Genomic DNA, 15395 nt, shown 5'->3' with positions numbered 1-15395 from the left:
GTGATGTCATAATGGCCGACCATCTGTTTGCAAACATTTTTTTTTTTAAACCGTCTTTATTGAGTGTAATGCAAAATATACATATAATGTCCAATAACATAACAGAAGAACATTTATGCAATATTATTAACATTAGACGGCATTTTTTCAACTATAAAAACCCCCACCCCTCCCCCAGGCAAACTCCATAACTTCGTAACACAATTTCAATCCAGTCTAACAGGGATATTACTGGCAAGCTGCTCTCTCATATACCAGTTGGTGAGCTGGAAACAACTATGTATCGCCTGGCTTGTGGAAGATGTCTGAGTATTGATAAAAGAGGACCATGTGAAAAAAAAAGCGTCCCTCTTTATTAAGTAAGGTCTCTATCCAATCCATTTTGAAGAGATATGTTACTTTTGTAGCAATTAAGCTTAAAGAAGGTGTTGCATCCTGTGCTCACAAAAGGAGAATGCTTTTACGTGTGGCTGCCGCCCATATGAACAAGATGGGGCGCTGCTGGACAGAAAGCCTCACCAACTGGTCCTGTGCGAGAATATTAAATATGGCCCACTCCGGGGAGAGAGAGATAGATATGTCAAAAGTGTAGATGAGATGTTGCAGAAGTGTATCCCACACCTCCCTTATTTTTGGGCAGTTCCAAAGACAATGGAAAATATCAGCTGGAGAGTGTAAGCATTTAGGGCAGGGATAGTCCCCTGAGGGGGACATTTTAGACTGGACCTCCGGGGAGATGTATGCTCTATGAAATATCATAAGAGACATGGTTATGTAACTGTCATATGGTAATTTAGAGTTAATACGCAGAGTGGCTTTCAAAAGGTCATTTACCCAACAGTTCGTTAATTGAGCAACCCATTTTCCAGGGCCTGGTGAAGAGTCTGACCAATGTATAGAAGGCTTTAATGCTGGGAGGCTGAAGGGTCTACACATGGCCTCATCTATTGGGGTATTAGTGAAGCGATTAAAGGCGTATATCCAATCAAGGGAATGGCGAAAAGCAGCCTCTATACTGTAGAGGTGTAAATTTGGGAGATTAAGTCCACCCAAAGATTTGGTTTGCTGTAGCTTAAAAACACTAATTCTAGAGCCCCCTTCCGAGCCCCAAATAAATAGGCAGAAGGCTCGTGTCAGTAGCCTATCATCAGCTTTAGAAAGTAGAACCGGGAGCGTCTGTAAAGGAAAGAGTATTTTAGGGAAAGAGATCATATAAATTAGATGGGCTTTACCTGCAAAGGATAATTTAAGGGATTTCCAGGATTGAATTTCTTGTATAACTACAGAAATAAGAGGCTGAACATTTAATTTATAGATATCATGAGGATTTGATGTTAGGTCAACGCCAAGATAAGGTAAAGAATTTCTCCTCCACTGAAAAGAAAAAGGGAACGGCCACCGTTTCTGAGCAATTTTAAAAATAGCTAAAGCATGAGATTTATTAAAGTTTATACGAAATCCCGAAACTGCTCCAAATTCATTAAAGGCGTCCATTATAGAGGAAATGGATTCCTTAGGATTGGATATCATGAGTAAGATATCATCAGCAAATGCCAACGTTTTAAGTGTATTGTGACCGACCCCTATGCCCCCAAAGGAAGGGATCATCTCCAGATATCTTAGTAAGGGATCAAGGGCAATATTGAACAACAAAGGTGACAGAGGACAGCCCTGCCTCGTCCCCCTGAAGATGGAAAAAGGGGTTGACTGGATATTTTCAAAACATTTTTATTGGATTAAAGTGGACCTTTTAACCAAATTTATCATGGTTAGGAGGCTGTCCACTACTTGGACAACCCCTTTCTTGATGTTTGCCCCCGATTCATTAAAAAAAACTTTACTCGCCTTCCTCAGTGGCGCCGTTCCCACTGTGTCAGCACTCGCGGTCCTGGAGTTCTTCTGCGGTTGTTGTGACACGTGCCTCCAGCACCCAAAATTTGTCATGGTTAGAGGGCTGTCCACTACTTGGGCAACCCCTTCTTGATGTTTGGCCCCAATTAAATAAAAAAAACTTTACTCACCTCCCTCGGTGGCGCTCTTCCCGTGGTGTCAGCACTTGCGGTCCTGGAGTTCTTCTGTGGTTGTTGTGACACGTGCCTCCAGCACCCAATCTGATCCGGCATCGCTGTGCCCGCCTTAGGACAAATCAAACATGAAGAGGAAGTTGGGACTCCAGCTGCTTTCTCACTTGCTCTTCATGTTCAATTCAACAGGAGGCAGAGACAGTGATGTCAGCGCTGATTGGGCGCTGGAGTCACGTGTCAAAACAGCACAGGAACCCTAGAGAACGGTGCTGGCATGGGAGGTGAGTATAAGCTTTTTTATTTTATCGGGGCTAAGCATGGGGTATGAGGAGAAGTTGCCCAAGTAGAAGACAACTTCTTTAACTGGACACATTATGCAATTTTGCCTCTCAGTTACGGCGATATTAGCAAAGTATTGGCACATATTAAATCAAAAAGAAAATGGTAAGTCCAAGTGGGTGTTATCAATTACTTTTCACTGGGGGCGTGTACTTCTTCTTCCTGTATGAGTTGCTCAATCATTACCAGGGAGCAGCACAGCAGAAAAGGACTGCGCCTCACCATAGCCTAGGTTTCTCAGTGTGTGAGATGTAAGGATACAGAGCAGACTTAAGATTTGTGATTTTACTCAAAGGCTGTTTATATTTGTAGCCAATTTTACAGAAATGGAGCAATCAACTGAGCTTCTCCTATGCACCATTTTATGGGGCACTTACTGTTATTTTATTTGAGGGGAAAAAAATAGATCACAATGGCTGGCCCTTTTTTTCTTTTGCTTGACTTTATTATGTAGCTTCCATAGGAAAAAAAACAATAAGGCCGGGGTCACACTAACCGACGCAAAATACGGTCAGTATTTTACATGCGTAATACGGATGACAGACCCCTAAATAGTGCTCCGTATGTCATCCGTAATCAAGGTGTGGTCGCGTATTTTGCGCATGTAAGCATCCGTATGGCATCCGTATGGAGAGATTTTCTTGCAGGCTTGCAAAATGGACATATAATGGAGCCCTATGACAGTTTTCATAAAGAAATGAAAGAATAGATATAGACACATAGAATGCATGTATATATATATATATATATATATATATATATATATATATATATATACATGCATTCTATGTGTCTATATCTATTCTTTCGTTTCTTTATTAAACCTGTCAGGGTGAGTTTACTGTATAGCGCACTGAATTGCCGGCTTTGCTAAAAGACACCTGGTGCGTATTTCTCGCAGGTCACATGTGTGGTCCGTGTGTAATTCGTATTTTTTGCGCACCCATAGACTTGCATTGGCGTACTACGGCCGTAGTACGCTGACAATCGCAGCATGCTGCGATTGGCACGGAGCGTAGCGTAGAATACGGATGAGAAATATACGGCTGGTGCGAGGGACCCCATAGAGAATCATTGGTCCGTGTCTAATGCGTGCTTTTAGCGCCTCTCACTCGTCCGTATTCCTCGCCAGTGTGACCCCGGCCTAAAACCTGCAGTTTCTAATTGATGAGTAAATTATTTGATATACATACTGGAAGAAAAGCTTTTTTTGTTGTTGTCATTAAAGCGGAGGATTAATGCACAGCTTCAGAGAAGTCTCCTTCATCATGCACAATGAATTTCCCATGCATTTTACTACCCAATTAGGGGATAATAAACTCTGCTTGTAAATATGGTGAATTTACTTTTAATGAATATCCCCCATTGAGTCTCAAGAGTAAACCAGAAAATCAGTAAAACTTCCAGGCGGTTCTCTGTGTTCCATCCACGTGTTCCATTCTCTGTCTTCCATCCACGTGTTCCATTCTCTGTGTTCCGTCCACGTGTTCCATTTTCTGTGTTCCGTCCACGTGATCCAATCTCTGTGTTTTGTCCATGTGTTTCATTCTCTTAGTTCCATCCACGTGTTCCATTCTTTGTGTTCGTCCATGTGTTCCATTCTTTTTGTTCCGTCCACGTGTTCCATTCTCTATGTTCTGTCCACATGTTCCATCATCTGTGTTCCATCCACACGTTCCATTCACTTTGTTCCGTCCACATGTTCCATTCTCTGTGTTCTGTCCACGTGTTCCATTCTCTGTGTTCCGTCCACGTGTTCCATTCTCTGGTGTTCCGTCTACGTTTCCATTCTCTTTGTTCCGTCCACATGGTCCATTCTCTGTGTTCTGTCCACGTGGTCCATTCTCTGTGTTCCGTCCACATGTTCCATTCTCTGTGTTCTGTCCACGTGTTCCATTCTTTTTGTTTCGTCCACGTGTTCCATTCTCTATGTTCTGTCCACGTGGTCCATTCTCTGTGTTCCAGCCACATGTTCCATTCTCTTTGTTCCGTCCTCGTGTTCCATTCTCTGTGTTCTGTCCACATGTTCCATTCTCTGTGTTCCGTCCACGTGTTCCATTCTCTGGTGTTCCATCCACGTGTTCCATTCTCTGTGTTCGTCCACGTGTTCCATTCTCTGGTGTTCCGTCTGTGTGTTCCATTCTTTTTGTTCCATCCACGTGTTCCATTCTGTGTTCCGTCCACGTGTTCCATTCTCTTTGTTATGTCCACGTGTTCCATTCTCTTTGTTCCGTCCACGTGCTCCATTCTCTTTGTTCCATCCACATGTTCCATTCTTTTTGTTCCGTCCACGTATTCCATTCTCTATGTTCTGTCCATATGTTCCATTCTCTGTGTTCTGTCCACATGTTCCATTCTCCTTGTTTCGTCCACATGTTCCATTCTCTTTGTTCCATCCACGTGTTCCATTCTCTGGTGTTCCGTCTACGTTTTCTATTCTCTATGTTCCGTCCACGTGGTCCATTCTCTGTGTTCCGTCTACGTGGTCCATTCTCTGTGTTCTGTCCACGTGTTCCATTCTGTGTTCCATCCACATGTTCCATTCTTTTTGTTTCGTCCACGTGTTCCATTCTCTATGTTCTGTCCACGTGGTCCATTCTCTGTGTTCCATCCACATGTTCCATTCTCTTTGTTCCGTCCACATGGTCCATTCTCTGTGTTCCGTCCACGTGTTCCATTCTCTGTGTTCAGTCCACGTGTTCCATTCTTTTTGTTCCGTCCATGTGTTCCATTCTCTATGTTCTGTCCACGTGGTCCATTCTCTATGTTCTGTCCACGTGGTCCATTCTCTTTGTTCCGTCCACGTGTTCCATTCTCTGTGTTCTGTCCACGTGTTCCATTCTTTTTGTTCCGTCCACGTGTTCCATTCTCTGGTGTTCCATCTACATGTTCCATTCTCTTTGTTCCGTCCACTTGTTCCATTCTCTGTGTTCCATCCACGTGTTCCATTCTCTTAGTTCCGTCCACGTGTTCCATTCTCTATGTTCTGTCCACGTGTTCCATTCTCTGTGTTCCGTCCACATGTTCCATTCTCTTTGTTCCGTCCATGTGTTCCATTCTCTGTGTTCCGTCCACGTGTTCCATTCTCTGGTGTTCCATCTACGTTTTCCATTCTCTTTGTTCCGTCCACGTGGTCCATTCTCTGTGTTCCGTCCATGTGGACCATTCTCTGTGTTTTGTCCACGTGTTCCATTCTCGGTGTTCCATCCACGTGTTCCATTCTTTTTGTTTCGTCCACGTGTTCCTTTCTCTATGTTCTATCCACATGTTCCATTCTCTGTGTTCCGTCCACATGTTCCATTCTCTCTGTTCCAGCCACGTGTTCCATTCTCTGTGTTCTGTCCACGTGTTCCATTCCCTGTGTTCCATCCACGGCAATTCTCATCTCTTCTATTTCATTATGTGAAGCATTTCAACTCGGTAATGTTATTTCTCCATGAAGGAAGTCTATTATAATATTTGTAGCATTTTTTAAATATTTTGGTATTACTGTAGAAACTGACCGCATAGTTCCCCCTTCCAGACATATTGAGCTACAATGAAGGCCCAGTCTTTTTCCTTTACTCAGCTGAAATATTCAGCCTTGGGACACAGAGCTTAACATACAGAAAAAGGATTTTAAGTTGGCAAAGATTATGTTGAGAATTCTTTTCTCTTAAGTAATTATTAGAAAATATTTTCTCTAAATCAGTGTTTTTTTTTAAATGATGACACAAATGTATTGTTTTTAAAGGGAATCTGTCAGTAGGATAACCTCTTTTAAGCCATCTGTATGGACATGTAGGTCATAGGTAGCTGAAAAAAATACCTATTATTACTATTATTATGCTTTTGCCTATACAGTTATGGCCAAAAGTATTGACACCCCTGCAATTCTGTCAGATAATACTCAGTTTCTTCCTGAAAATGATTGCAAACACAAATTCTTTGGTATTATTATCTTCATTTAATTTGTCTTAAATAAAAAAAAACACAAAAAGAATTGTCCTAAAGCCAAATTGGATATAATTCCACACCAAACATAAAAAAGAGGGTGGACAAAAGTATTGGCACTGTTCGAAAAATCATGTGATGCTTCTCTAATTTGTGTAATTAACAGCACCTGTAACTTACCTGTGCCACCTAACAGGTGTTGACAATAACTGTCACGTCGCCGCCAGACTCAGGGCCTGCTGTTCCGGCTTCGGCCACTAGGAGGCGCTGGACTGATACCTCGTCGCCAGACTCAGGGCCTGCTATTCCGGCTTTGGCCACTAGGAGGCGCCGGACTGACACGTCACCGCCAGACTCAGGGCCTGCGGTTCCGGTCTCGGCCACTAGGAGGCGCCGGACCGTCACGTCGCTGTCGGACTCAGGGACGGCTGTTCCTGCCTCAGCCACTGGGAGGCGCCGTGGTTCACTCCAGGGTGAGGGTGGTGACAGAGAAGAGGCTCCTGCGCAGGCATCTGGTGGGCGCAGGCTCTGCCCCTCTGTCAGTCATGTAGGGCTTACTGCATCTCCATCTGGCCTGGTCCTGGGGGCGGCCCTAATTACATCATCAGTCCAGGAGCCTGTGAGGGATGACCTGATCCCTCAAATACCTTGGGACTGGTCTTGCAAGCCGCCGGATATATTCTTGGTTCCCCTGCGTGCTACTTTGTAATTTGCTATAGTGAAAACTCTGACCTCAGCCTGGATTTCTGACCATTCTATTGCCTGACATTTTTGTACCTCCGCCTCTCTTCTGATTTTTTGACGCTGACCTTCGCTTGGATTCCTGACTCTCCTTCTGCCTGCTGATTTTGTACCTTTGCTGCCCTCCTGTTTTTTTACTGACCTTGGCCTGGACTTTTGACTCTCCTTCTGTCTGCTGATTTCGTGCCTCTGCTGCCCTCCGGCCTCCGACTCCTGCCTCCTGACCTTGATTACGGGTTTTAGTTTTGACCCCATGGCGGCCGTCCTGCTCTGGTCCACTGCTCCTCTAGACAGCTACCCCCTGGGCCTTGCTACAATTCCAGATCCCTGTATAGGGGTTAAGGGTCTCAGGGTTACTCGGGGTGCTGTTCCTACTACAGCCCAGATTCGCAAACGGCCGCCACAATAACTAAATCACACTTGCAGCCAGTTGAAATGGATTAAAGGTGACTCAACCTCTGTCCTGTGTCCTTGTGTGTACCACATTGAGCATGGAGAAAAGAAAGAAGACCAAAGAACTGTCTGAGGACTTGAGAAACCAAATTGAGAGGAAGCATGAGCAATCTCAAGGCTACAAGTCCATCTCCAAATCCCTGAATGTTCCTGTGTCTACCGCGTGCAGTGTCATCAAGAAGTTTAAAGCCCATGGCACTGTGGCTAACCTCCCTAGATGTGGACGGAAAAGAAAAATTGACAAGAGATTTCAACGCAAGATTGTGCAGATGTTGGATAAAGAACCTCAACTAACATCCAAACAAGTTCAAGCTGTCCTGCAGTCCGAGGGTACAACAGTGTCAACCCGTACTATCCGTCGGCATGTGAATGAAAAGGGACTGTATGGTAGGAGACCCAGGAAGACCCCACTTCTTACCCCGAGACATAAAAAAGCCAGGCTGGAGTTTGCCAAAACTTAACTGAAAAAGCCTAAAGCGTTTTGGAAGAATGTTCTCTGGTCAGAAGAGACAAAAGTAGAGCTTTTTGGGCAAAGGCATCAACATAGAGTTTACAGGAGAAAAAAGAGGCATTCAAAGAAAAGAACACGGTCCCTACAGTCAAACATGGCGGAGGTTCCCTGATGTTTTGGGGTTGCTTTGCTGCCTCTGGCACTGGACTGCTTGATCGTGTGCATGGCATTATGAAGTCAGAAGACTACCAACAAATTTTGCAGCATAATGTAGGGCACAGTGTGAGAAAGCTGGGTCTCCCTCAGAGGTCATGGGTCTTCCAGCAGGACAATGACCCAAAACACACTTCCAAAAGCACTAGAAAATGGTTTGAGAAAGCACTGGAGACTTCTAAAGGTGACCAGCAATGAGTCCAGACTTGAATCCCATAGAACACCTGTGGAGAGATTTAAATATGGCAGTTTGGAGAAGGCACCCTTCTAATATCAGGGTCCTGGAGCAGTTTGCCAAGGAAGAATGGTCTAAAATTCCAGCAGAGCATTGTAATAAACTCATTGATGGTTACCGGAAGCGGTTGGTCGCAGTTATTTTGGCTAAAGGTTGTGCAACCAAGTTTTAGGCTGAGGGTGCCAATACTTTTGTCTGGCCCTTTTTTGGAGTTTTGTGTGAAATGATCAATGTTTTGCTTTTTGCTTCATTCTCTTTTGTGTTTTTTCATTTAAGACAAATTAAATGAAGATAATAATACCAAAGAATGTGTTTGCAATCATTTTCAGGAAGAAACTGAGTATTATCTGACAGAATTGCAGGGGTGTGAATACTTTTGGCCACAACTGTATAGCCATATTCCACAGCGCTTTACATACATTATCATCACTGTCCCCGATGGGGCTCACAATCTAAATTCCCTTTTGGTATGTCTTTGGATATCTGTGTTCCAATGTCTTATTCTAGAGAAATCCACAATGTTTTTAAATATGTAAATTAGCTGTTAATTTCTATGGGCCCCATACAGACCTCCCTGAAAATCCTCTTCCAGAACTTATTTAAATGAAAGAGGGTGTTCCAACTCTGAGACATGTAGATCAGGAGAGCAGACTGTCAGTCATTACATGTCTCCACTGGAAATGCCCCCTTTTATTTACAGTCAGATTCTCAGGGAGATCTATATCCGCCCCATAGATCTTTACAGCTCATTTACATATTAAGAAAAACATATCATTTTACTCAGCTTCCTATAGCCTATATAGACGGCTTAGGATGGTTGATCCTACTGACAGATTCCCTTTAACTATTGCAGATTTCACTTTGGTCATTAAAGCAAATGTAACAGGATTAGACTTTCTATTTTCTGTAGCTCACGTGTCGGCTTTCGGCTTTACTGTATAAACTGGAATTATTGAGTCTGTCTTGACCGGGACATTGAAATATAATGGCAGAGAGAAAATTAAGAAAAAACCTTTCATTCTGGAGGGCTCAGCACCTTCATGTATTACACAGCCCAGTGATTTTAGTGGCACTTTTTAATTACTAATTTTTCTGTAATGAACCTGCCAAGAATTACTGGTGTATTGTGGGCTGCAATTTCCAGGGGCAAGTATTTTGCACCTCTTTTCCCAATAATTTTTAGCACTCCCTTCCACCAATCTGTTGGCCTCTGTTGTCCTTATATTTTGCATTTTGACCTCCTATATTCATTTTTTTCTGAACTTAGACATAAGTTTTGAAAAATAAAATATTGTTCTACTTATCCCTTCACGACCTATCACGTATAAGTACATCTTAGGTCGCCTCCCTTCCTTTGATACGGGCTCCGAGTCCGACGCTGAGCCCACATCTTTTCTGACACATGATAGCTGGTTTGATCAACTGTCATGTGCCCCTAATAGCTGAAATTGCGATCCACCTGCGGCAGCTAACATGTTAAATGCCACTGTCAATCTCTGACAGCGGCATTTAACACATGCGTGCCGGAAGCGTGTCACAAACCACACCCACGGACGCCCCTGGAGATGATGATTTCTGCTACACATAGCAAGGCTATACGTAGCACAAGCGATCAGATGATTGCAGCTTCAAGTCTTCTATGGAGACTACTGTATTGAAGCAAGTCAAAAGTGGAAAAAAAATGTTTTAAAAAATATAAAAAAAAGTTTAAAGTTCATATTTCCCTAGTCAAAATAAAACAATACAAAAAAGCGATCATATATTTCATATTGCTGCATTAAGAAACTCCCAATTTATCCAAATACAAAGGCAATCTGATTGGTAAACTACGTAACGAGAAAAAAATCCAAACCGCAAAATTACGTTTTTTTGGTTCATAGCAACGGGTGATTATAAAATCGTATCTACCCTAAAATGCTATCACTAAAAACGTCAGCTCGGCGCGCAAAATATAAGCCCTGACCCAGCCCCAGATCCCAAAAAATGGAGACGATACGGATCTCAGAAAATGGTGCAATTTTTTTTTTTTATTAAACTTTGGATTTTTTTTCACCACGTAAATAAAAAACAATCTATACATGTTTGGTATCTGTCATCTCATAATGACCTGGCGAATCATAATGGCAGGTCAGATTTAGCATTTGGTGAACATGGTAAAAAAATAAAAAAAACTGTTGTGGAATTGCACTTCTATACTTCTCCAGCAGTGATGGTGGATCTGCTGGACCTCAGGGCGCTGGATGTGGAGGTTTACCGTCTTTTAGATGTCGTAGGGGAGCGGCAACAACATGTAAACACGCGGGCAGCCCTAGATAATCCACGCCGGCATGATGATAAGATCCGGCGGAAGGTGGAACCTCTTCTCTTTTTCTCCTTTTTTACATTTTCTGGGCTTTCTTGCTCTGCATTTGGATTTATTGCAGATTTTCTTTTCTCGATGTCTGATGCTTGGGTACACTCTGGATGGGACTTTGAATTCTCATTGTTCATCGTGATGGTAGCGATGGTGCAGAGTTTAGAAAGCCTTTCAGAGGATGACGTAAAATTTTGGAAGTCAAAGTCCTTGTCCTCACTTGTGTCCTCTTCTTTCTCTGAGACCATAAGCATGTCTCTATGAGCGTGATTGATAAAGAGGCTGGTGTCCACATTTGATACAAGATGAGGAATATACATCGGCTTCTGATTTAGAAGATTGTCAAAATCTATTTTTTTCATGAATGGATGATCCTTAATCTCAAATGCTCCACCTGTCCCAAGTCTTTGCTCAGGATTTTTTTTGAGCAGGTCAGTGATGAGGTTCTTAGCCTCACGGGGTGGACAGCATTTGTAATTCCAAGGTATTTTTCCCATGACAATCATTCTTTTAAGCTAAGGTATGAAATCCGTATCAAATGGTAAAGATCCAACCAGAAATTCATGGAGGATGATCCCCATTGACCACCAGTCAACAGGTCTTCCGTAGTCTTTCATTAGGATGACCTCTGGGGCCATGTAATTCAGGGTACCACAATTCTCAAGGTCCTTGAACTCTCTGGAGATGTCCTTCACTGATTGCTTATAGTTGTTGGTTTTTGGTATCATGACACCAATTTTTGAAAGTCCAAAATCGGCGACTTTAACATGCCCAGCAGTTGTAATCAGTAGGTTGTACGGTTTCAGATCTCGGTGCACCACACCATAGCTGTGCAGGTATTCCACAGCAAGAACTGTTTCTGCAAAGTACAGACGGGCCAAGGGGATAGATAAACGGCCCTTGGTGCTTAGAAGGGACCCACAGTCTCCACCTCCAACATACTCCATGACCATACACAGGTGAGATCTAGTAGGGAAGGAGCAGAGCATGGAGACCACAAAGGGACAATCAGCGAAGGTCATGATGTCCCTCTCCAGAAAGGCCGCTTCCACGTGTTTTTCAGTTTCCAGGTTCTTCTTCGCCATTTTCTTCATAGCGAAGATCTGCTGTGAGTATTTGTGCTGCACTAAGTAGACAGCGCCAAAACATCCGCCGCTGATCAGTTTGGATGTCTCGAAGTCGCTCATATGCGGCTTTCTCGCCGGGATCAATGATTCCATGAAGTTAGTGGCAGGCTCGTGGATCTCTGGCATCTCACATATCACACTCTCAGGATCCGGCAGCTCAGGGGTTTCTGTTGTCAGATCGCTGCTTGGCCCCAGATGACTCGTATTAGGGTCCGGGGATTCCGGGGGAACATTTTCCCCGTCTTTGTCGTCGCCTTCTGGTGTCTCAGTGGCAGGCTCGTGGATCTCCGGGATCTCACAGATCACACTCTCAGGATCCGGCAGCTCAGGGGTTTCTGTGGTCAGATCGCTGCTCAGCCCCGCCTGACTCGTGTTAGGGTCCGGGGATTCCAGGGGGACATTTTCCCCATCTTTGTACTCGCCTTGTGGTGTCTCCAGGCGTTCCGGGGAGCGGGCCGGACCTTCCAGCACATACAGGACTTTTTCGGCCAGTTCTTTAACAAAAGCCAAATCTCCATCTTGAGATTTTTCTTCAGCCTGCTGTAGTAATGTCCTGATGTTCCGGGTTAAATCTGTCAGATACTCTGAGGTAAGACGGTCTTGGTGGTATTTGGTCAGGCAGTCCTGCACTAGCTCCACCACCAGCCGGTGAGTGAAGCCGAGGACGCCATCGGGTGGTAGAAGCGTAATGTCAGAGCAATGGGTGTAAATAATCTCCAATAATCCTTCTACCTGAAGCTTGTCTAGAAGAAATTCAGCCATAGCGAAAAATTGCAAATGCACTCAGTCACTAGGGAGCCAAAATGGCAGCCGGAACCCTGTGTACACAGCATAAGTAACTGCGAGCGGTGATGTCATAATGGTCGACCATCTGTGATATCATAATGGCCGACCATCTGTGATGTCATAATGGCCGACCATCAGTGATGTCATAATGGCCGACCATATGTTTTCAAACATTTTTTTTTTTTAAACCGTCTTTATTGAGTGTAATACAAAATATACATATAATGTCCAATAACATAACAGAAGAACATTTATGCAATATTATTAACATTAGACGGCATTTTTTCAACTATAAAAACCCCCGCCCCTCCCCCTCCACTCCCCCGGGCAAACTCCATAATTTCGTAACACAATTTCAATCCAGTCTAACAGGGATATTACCGGCAAGCTGCTCTCTCATATACCAGTTGGTGAGCTGGAAACAACTATGTATCGCCTGGCTTGTGGAAGATGTCTGAGTATTGATAAAAGAGGACCATGTGAAAAAAAAAGCGTCCCTCTTTATTAAGTAAGGCCTCTATCCAATCCATTTTGAAGAGATATGTTACTTTTGTAGCAATTAAGCTTAAAGAAGGTGTTGCATCCTGTGCTCACAAAAGGAGAATGCTTTTACGTGTGGCTGCCGCCCATATGAACAAGATGGGGCGCTGCTGGACAGAAAGCCTCACCAACTGGTCCTGTGCGAGAATATTAAATATGGCCCACTCCGGGGAGAGAGAGATAGATATGTCAAAAGTGTAGATGAGATGTTGCAGAAGAGTATCCCACACCTCCCTTATTTTTGGGCAGTCCCAAAGGCAATGGAAAATATCAGCTGGAGAGTGTAAGCATTTAGGGCAGGGATAGTCCCCTGAGGGGGACATTTTAGACTTGACTTCCGGGGAGAAGTATGCTCTATGAAATATCATAAGAGACATGGTTATGTAACTGTCATATGGTAATTTAGAGTTAATACGCATAGTGGCTTTCAAAAGGTCATTTACCCGACAGTTCGTTAATTGAGCAACCCATTTTCCAGGGCCTGGTGAAGAGTCTGACCAATGTATAGAAGACTTAATGATTTATATATAAGACTCATAGAATAAGTTCCCATTTGGGCTTTAATGGATATTAAATTTAGAGGGTGTGTTCTAGCATCATCCGGTATGTCTCCCAATATTGAGCTTACGTAATGTCTAATTTGAGAGATAGTAAAATTGTCTACTGTAAGGATTGGGTATTTGAAAACCATGTCCTCTAAGGTAAGAAGGCATTGATTATTTGTTAACGTATCTCGGACCAGTCTACACCCATTGTTTCCAAGCACCTTGTAAATGAGAGCTGACTTGCCTTGTAGAAAAGAGGGGTTACCTTGAAAGGGAAGAAACATCGAGATGTGGGGGTCAAGACCGCTAACTCGTCTAGCTTGACGCCATCCCAAGATTACCGACCATAATAGAGGATTATCTCTAACCTCCACTGGAATTTCAGCATTTCGTAGGTGAAGCAGTGATGGGAGGCTGAAGGGTCTACACATGGCCTCATCTATTGGGGTATTAGTGAAGCGATTAAAGGCGTATATCCAATCAAGGGAATGGCGAAAAGCAGCCGCTATACTGTAGAGGCGTAAATTTGGGAGATTAAGTCCACCCAAAGATTTGGTTTGCTGTAGCTTAAAAACACTAATTCTAGAGCCCCCTTCTGAGCCCCAAATAAATTGGCAGAAGGCTCGTGTCAGTAGCCTATCATCAGCTTTAGAAAGTAGAACCGGGAGCGTCTGTAAAGGAAAGAGTATTTTAGGGAAAGAGATCATTTTAATTAAATGGGCTTTACCTGCAAAGGATAATTTAAGGGATTTCCAGGATTGAATTTATTGTATAACTACAGAAATAAGAGGCTGAACATTTAATTTATAGATATCATGAGGATTTGATGGTAGGTCAACGCCAAGATAAGGTAAAGAATTTCTCCTCCACTGAAAAGGAAAAGGGAATGGCCACCGTTTCTGAGCAATTTTAAAGATAGCTAAAGCATGAGATTTATTAAAGTTTATACGAAATCCCGAAACTGCTCCAAATTCATTAAAGGCGTCCATTATAGAGGAAATGGATTCCTTAGGATTGGATATCATGAGTAAGATATCATCAGCAAATGCCAACGTTTTAAGTGTATGGTGACCGACCCCTATGCCCCCAAAGGAAGGGATCATCTCCAGATATCTTAGTAAAGGATCAAGGGCAATATTAAACAACAAACGTGACAGAGGACAGCCCTGCCTCGTCCCCCTGAAGATGGAAAAAGGGGTTGACTGGATACTTTCAAACATTTTTATTGGATTAAAGTGGACCTTTTAACCAAATTTATCATGGTTAGAGGGCTGTCCACAACATGGACAACCCCTTCTTGATGCTTGCCCCCGATTCAATAAAAAAACTTTACTCGCCTTCCTCAGTGGCGCCGTTCCCACTGTGTCAGCACTCACGGTCCTGGAGTTCTTCTGCGGTTGTTGTGACACGTGCCTCCAGCACCCAAAATTTGTCATGGTTAGAGGGTTGTCCACTGCTTGGACAAACCCTTCTTGATGTTTGGCCCCTAGTAAATAAAAAAAACTTTACTCGCCTCCCTCGGTGGCGCTGTTCCCGTGGTGTCAGCACTTGCGGTCCTGGAGTTCTTCTGTGGTTGTTGTGACACGTGCCTCCAGCACCCAATCTGATCCGGCATCGCTGTGCCCGCCTTAGGACAAATCAAACATGAAGAGGAA

At 43.5% G+C, this 15395-nt stretch overlaps 1 protein-coding gene and 1 pseudogene across 1 annotated transcript in view; both read right to left on the bottom strand.

The window, feature by feature from the left end:
- The window catches only part of LOC141097309 (cell cycle control protein 50C-like), a 92918-nt gene that overhangs the window by 63261 nt on the left and 14262 nt on the right, over nt 1-15395 (bottom strand). The gene's annotated exons all lie outside the window — the stretch shown is intronic.
- LOC141097270 (microtubule-associated serine/threonine-protein kinase 3 pseudogene) lies at nt 10097-11995 on the bottom strand (annotated as a pseudogene).

This window comes from Dendrobates tinctorius, unplaced genomic scaffold, assembly GCF_039654945.1.
Source record: "Dendrobates tinctorius isolate UK_male_01 unplaced genomic scaffold, ASM3965494v1 ptg000084l, whole genome shotgun sequence".
Classification (NCBI taxonomy): domain Eukaryota; kingdom Metazoa; phylum Chordata; class Amphibia; order Anura; family Dendrobatidae; genus Dendrobates; species Dendrobates tinctorius.
The sequence above is the reverse complement of the archived record's forward strand: the minus strand, read 5'-3'. Positions and strand labels throughout refer to the sequence as shown.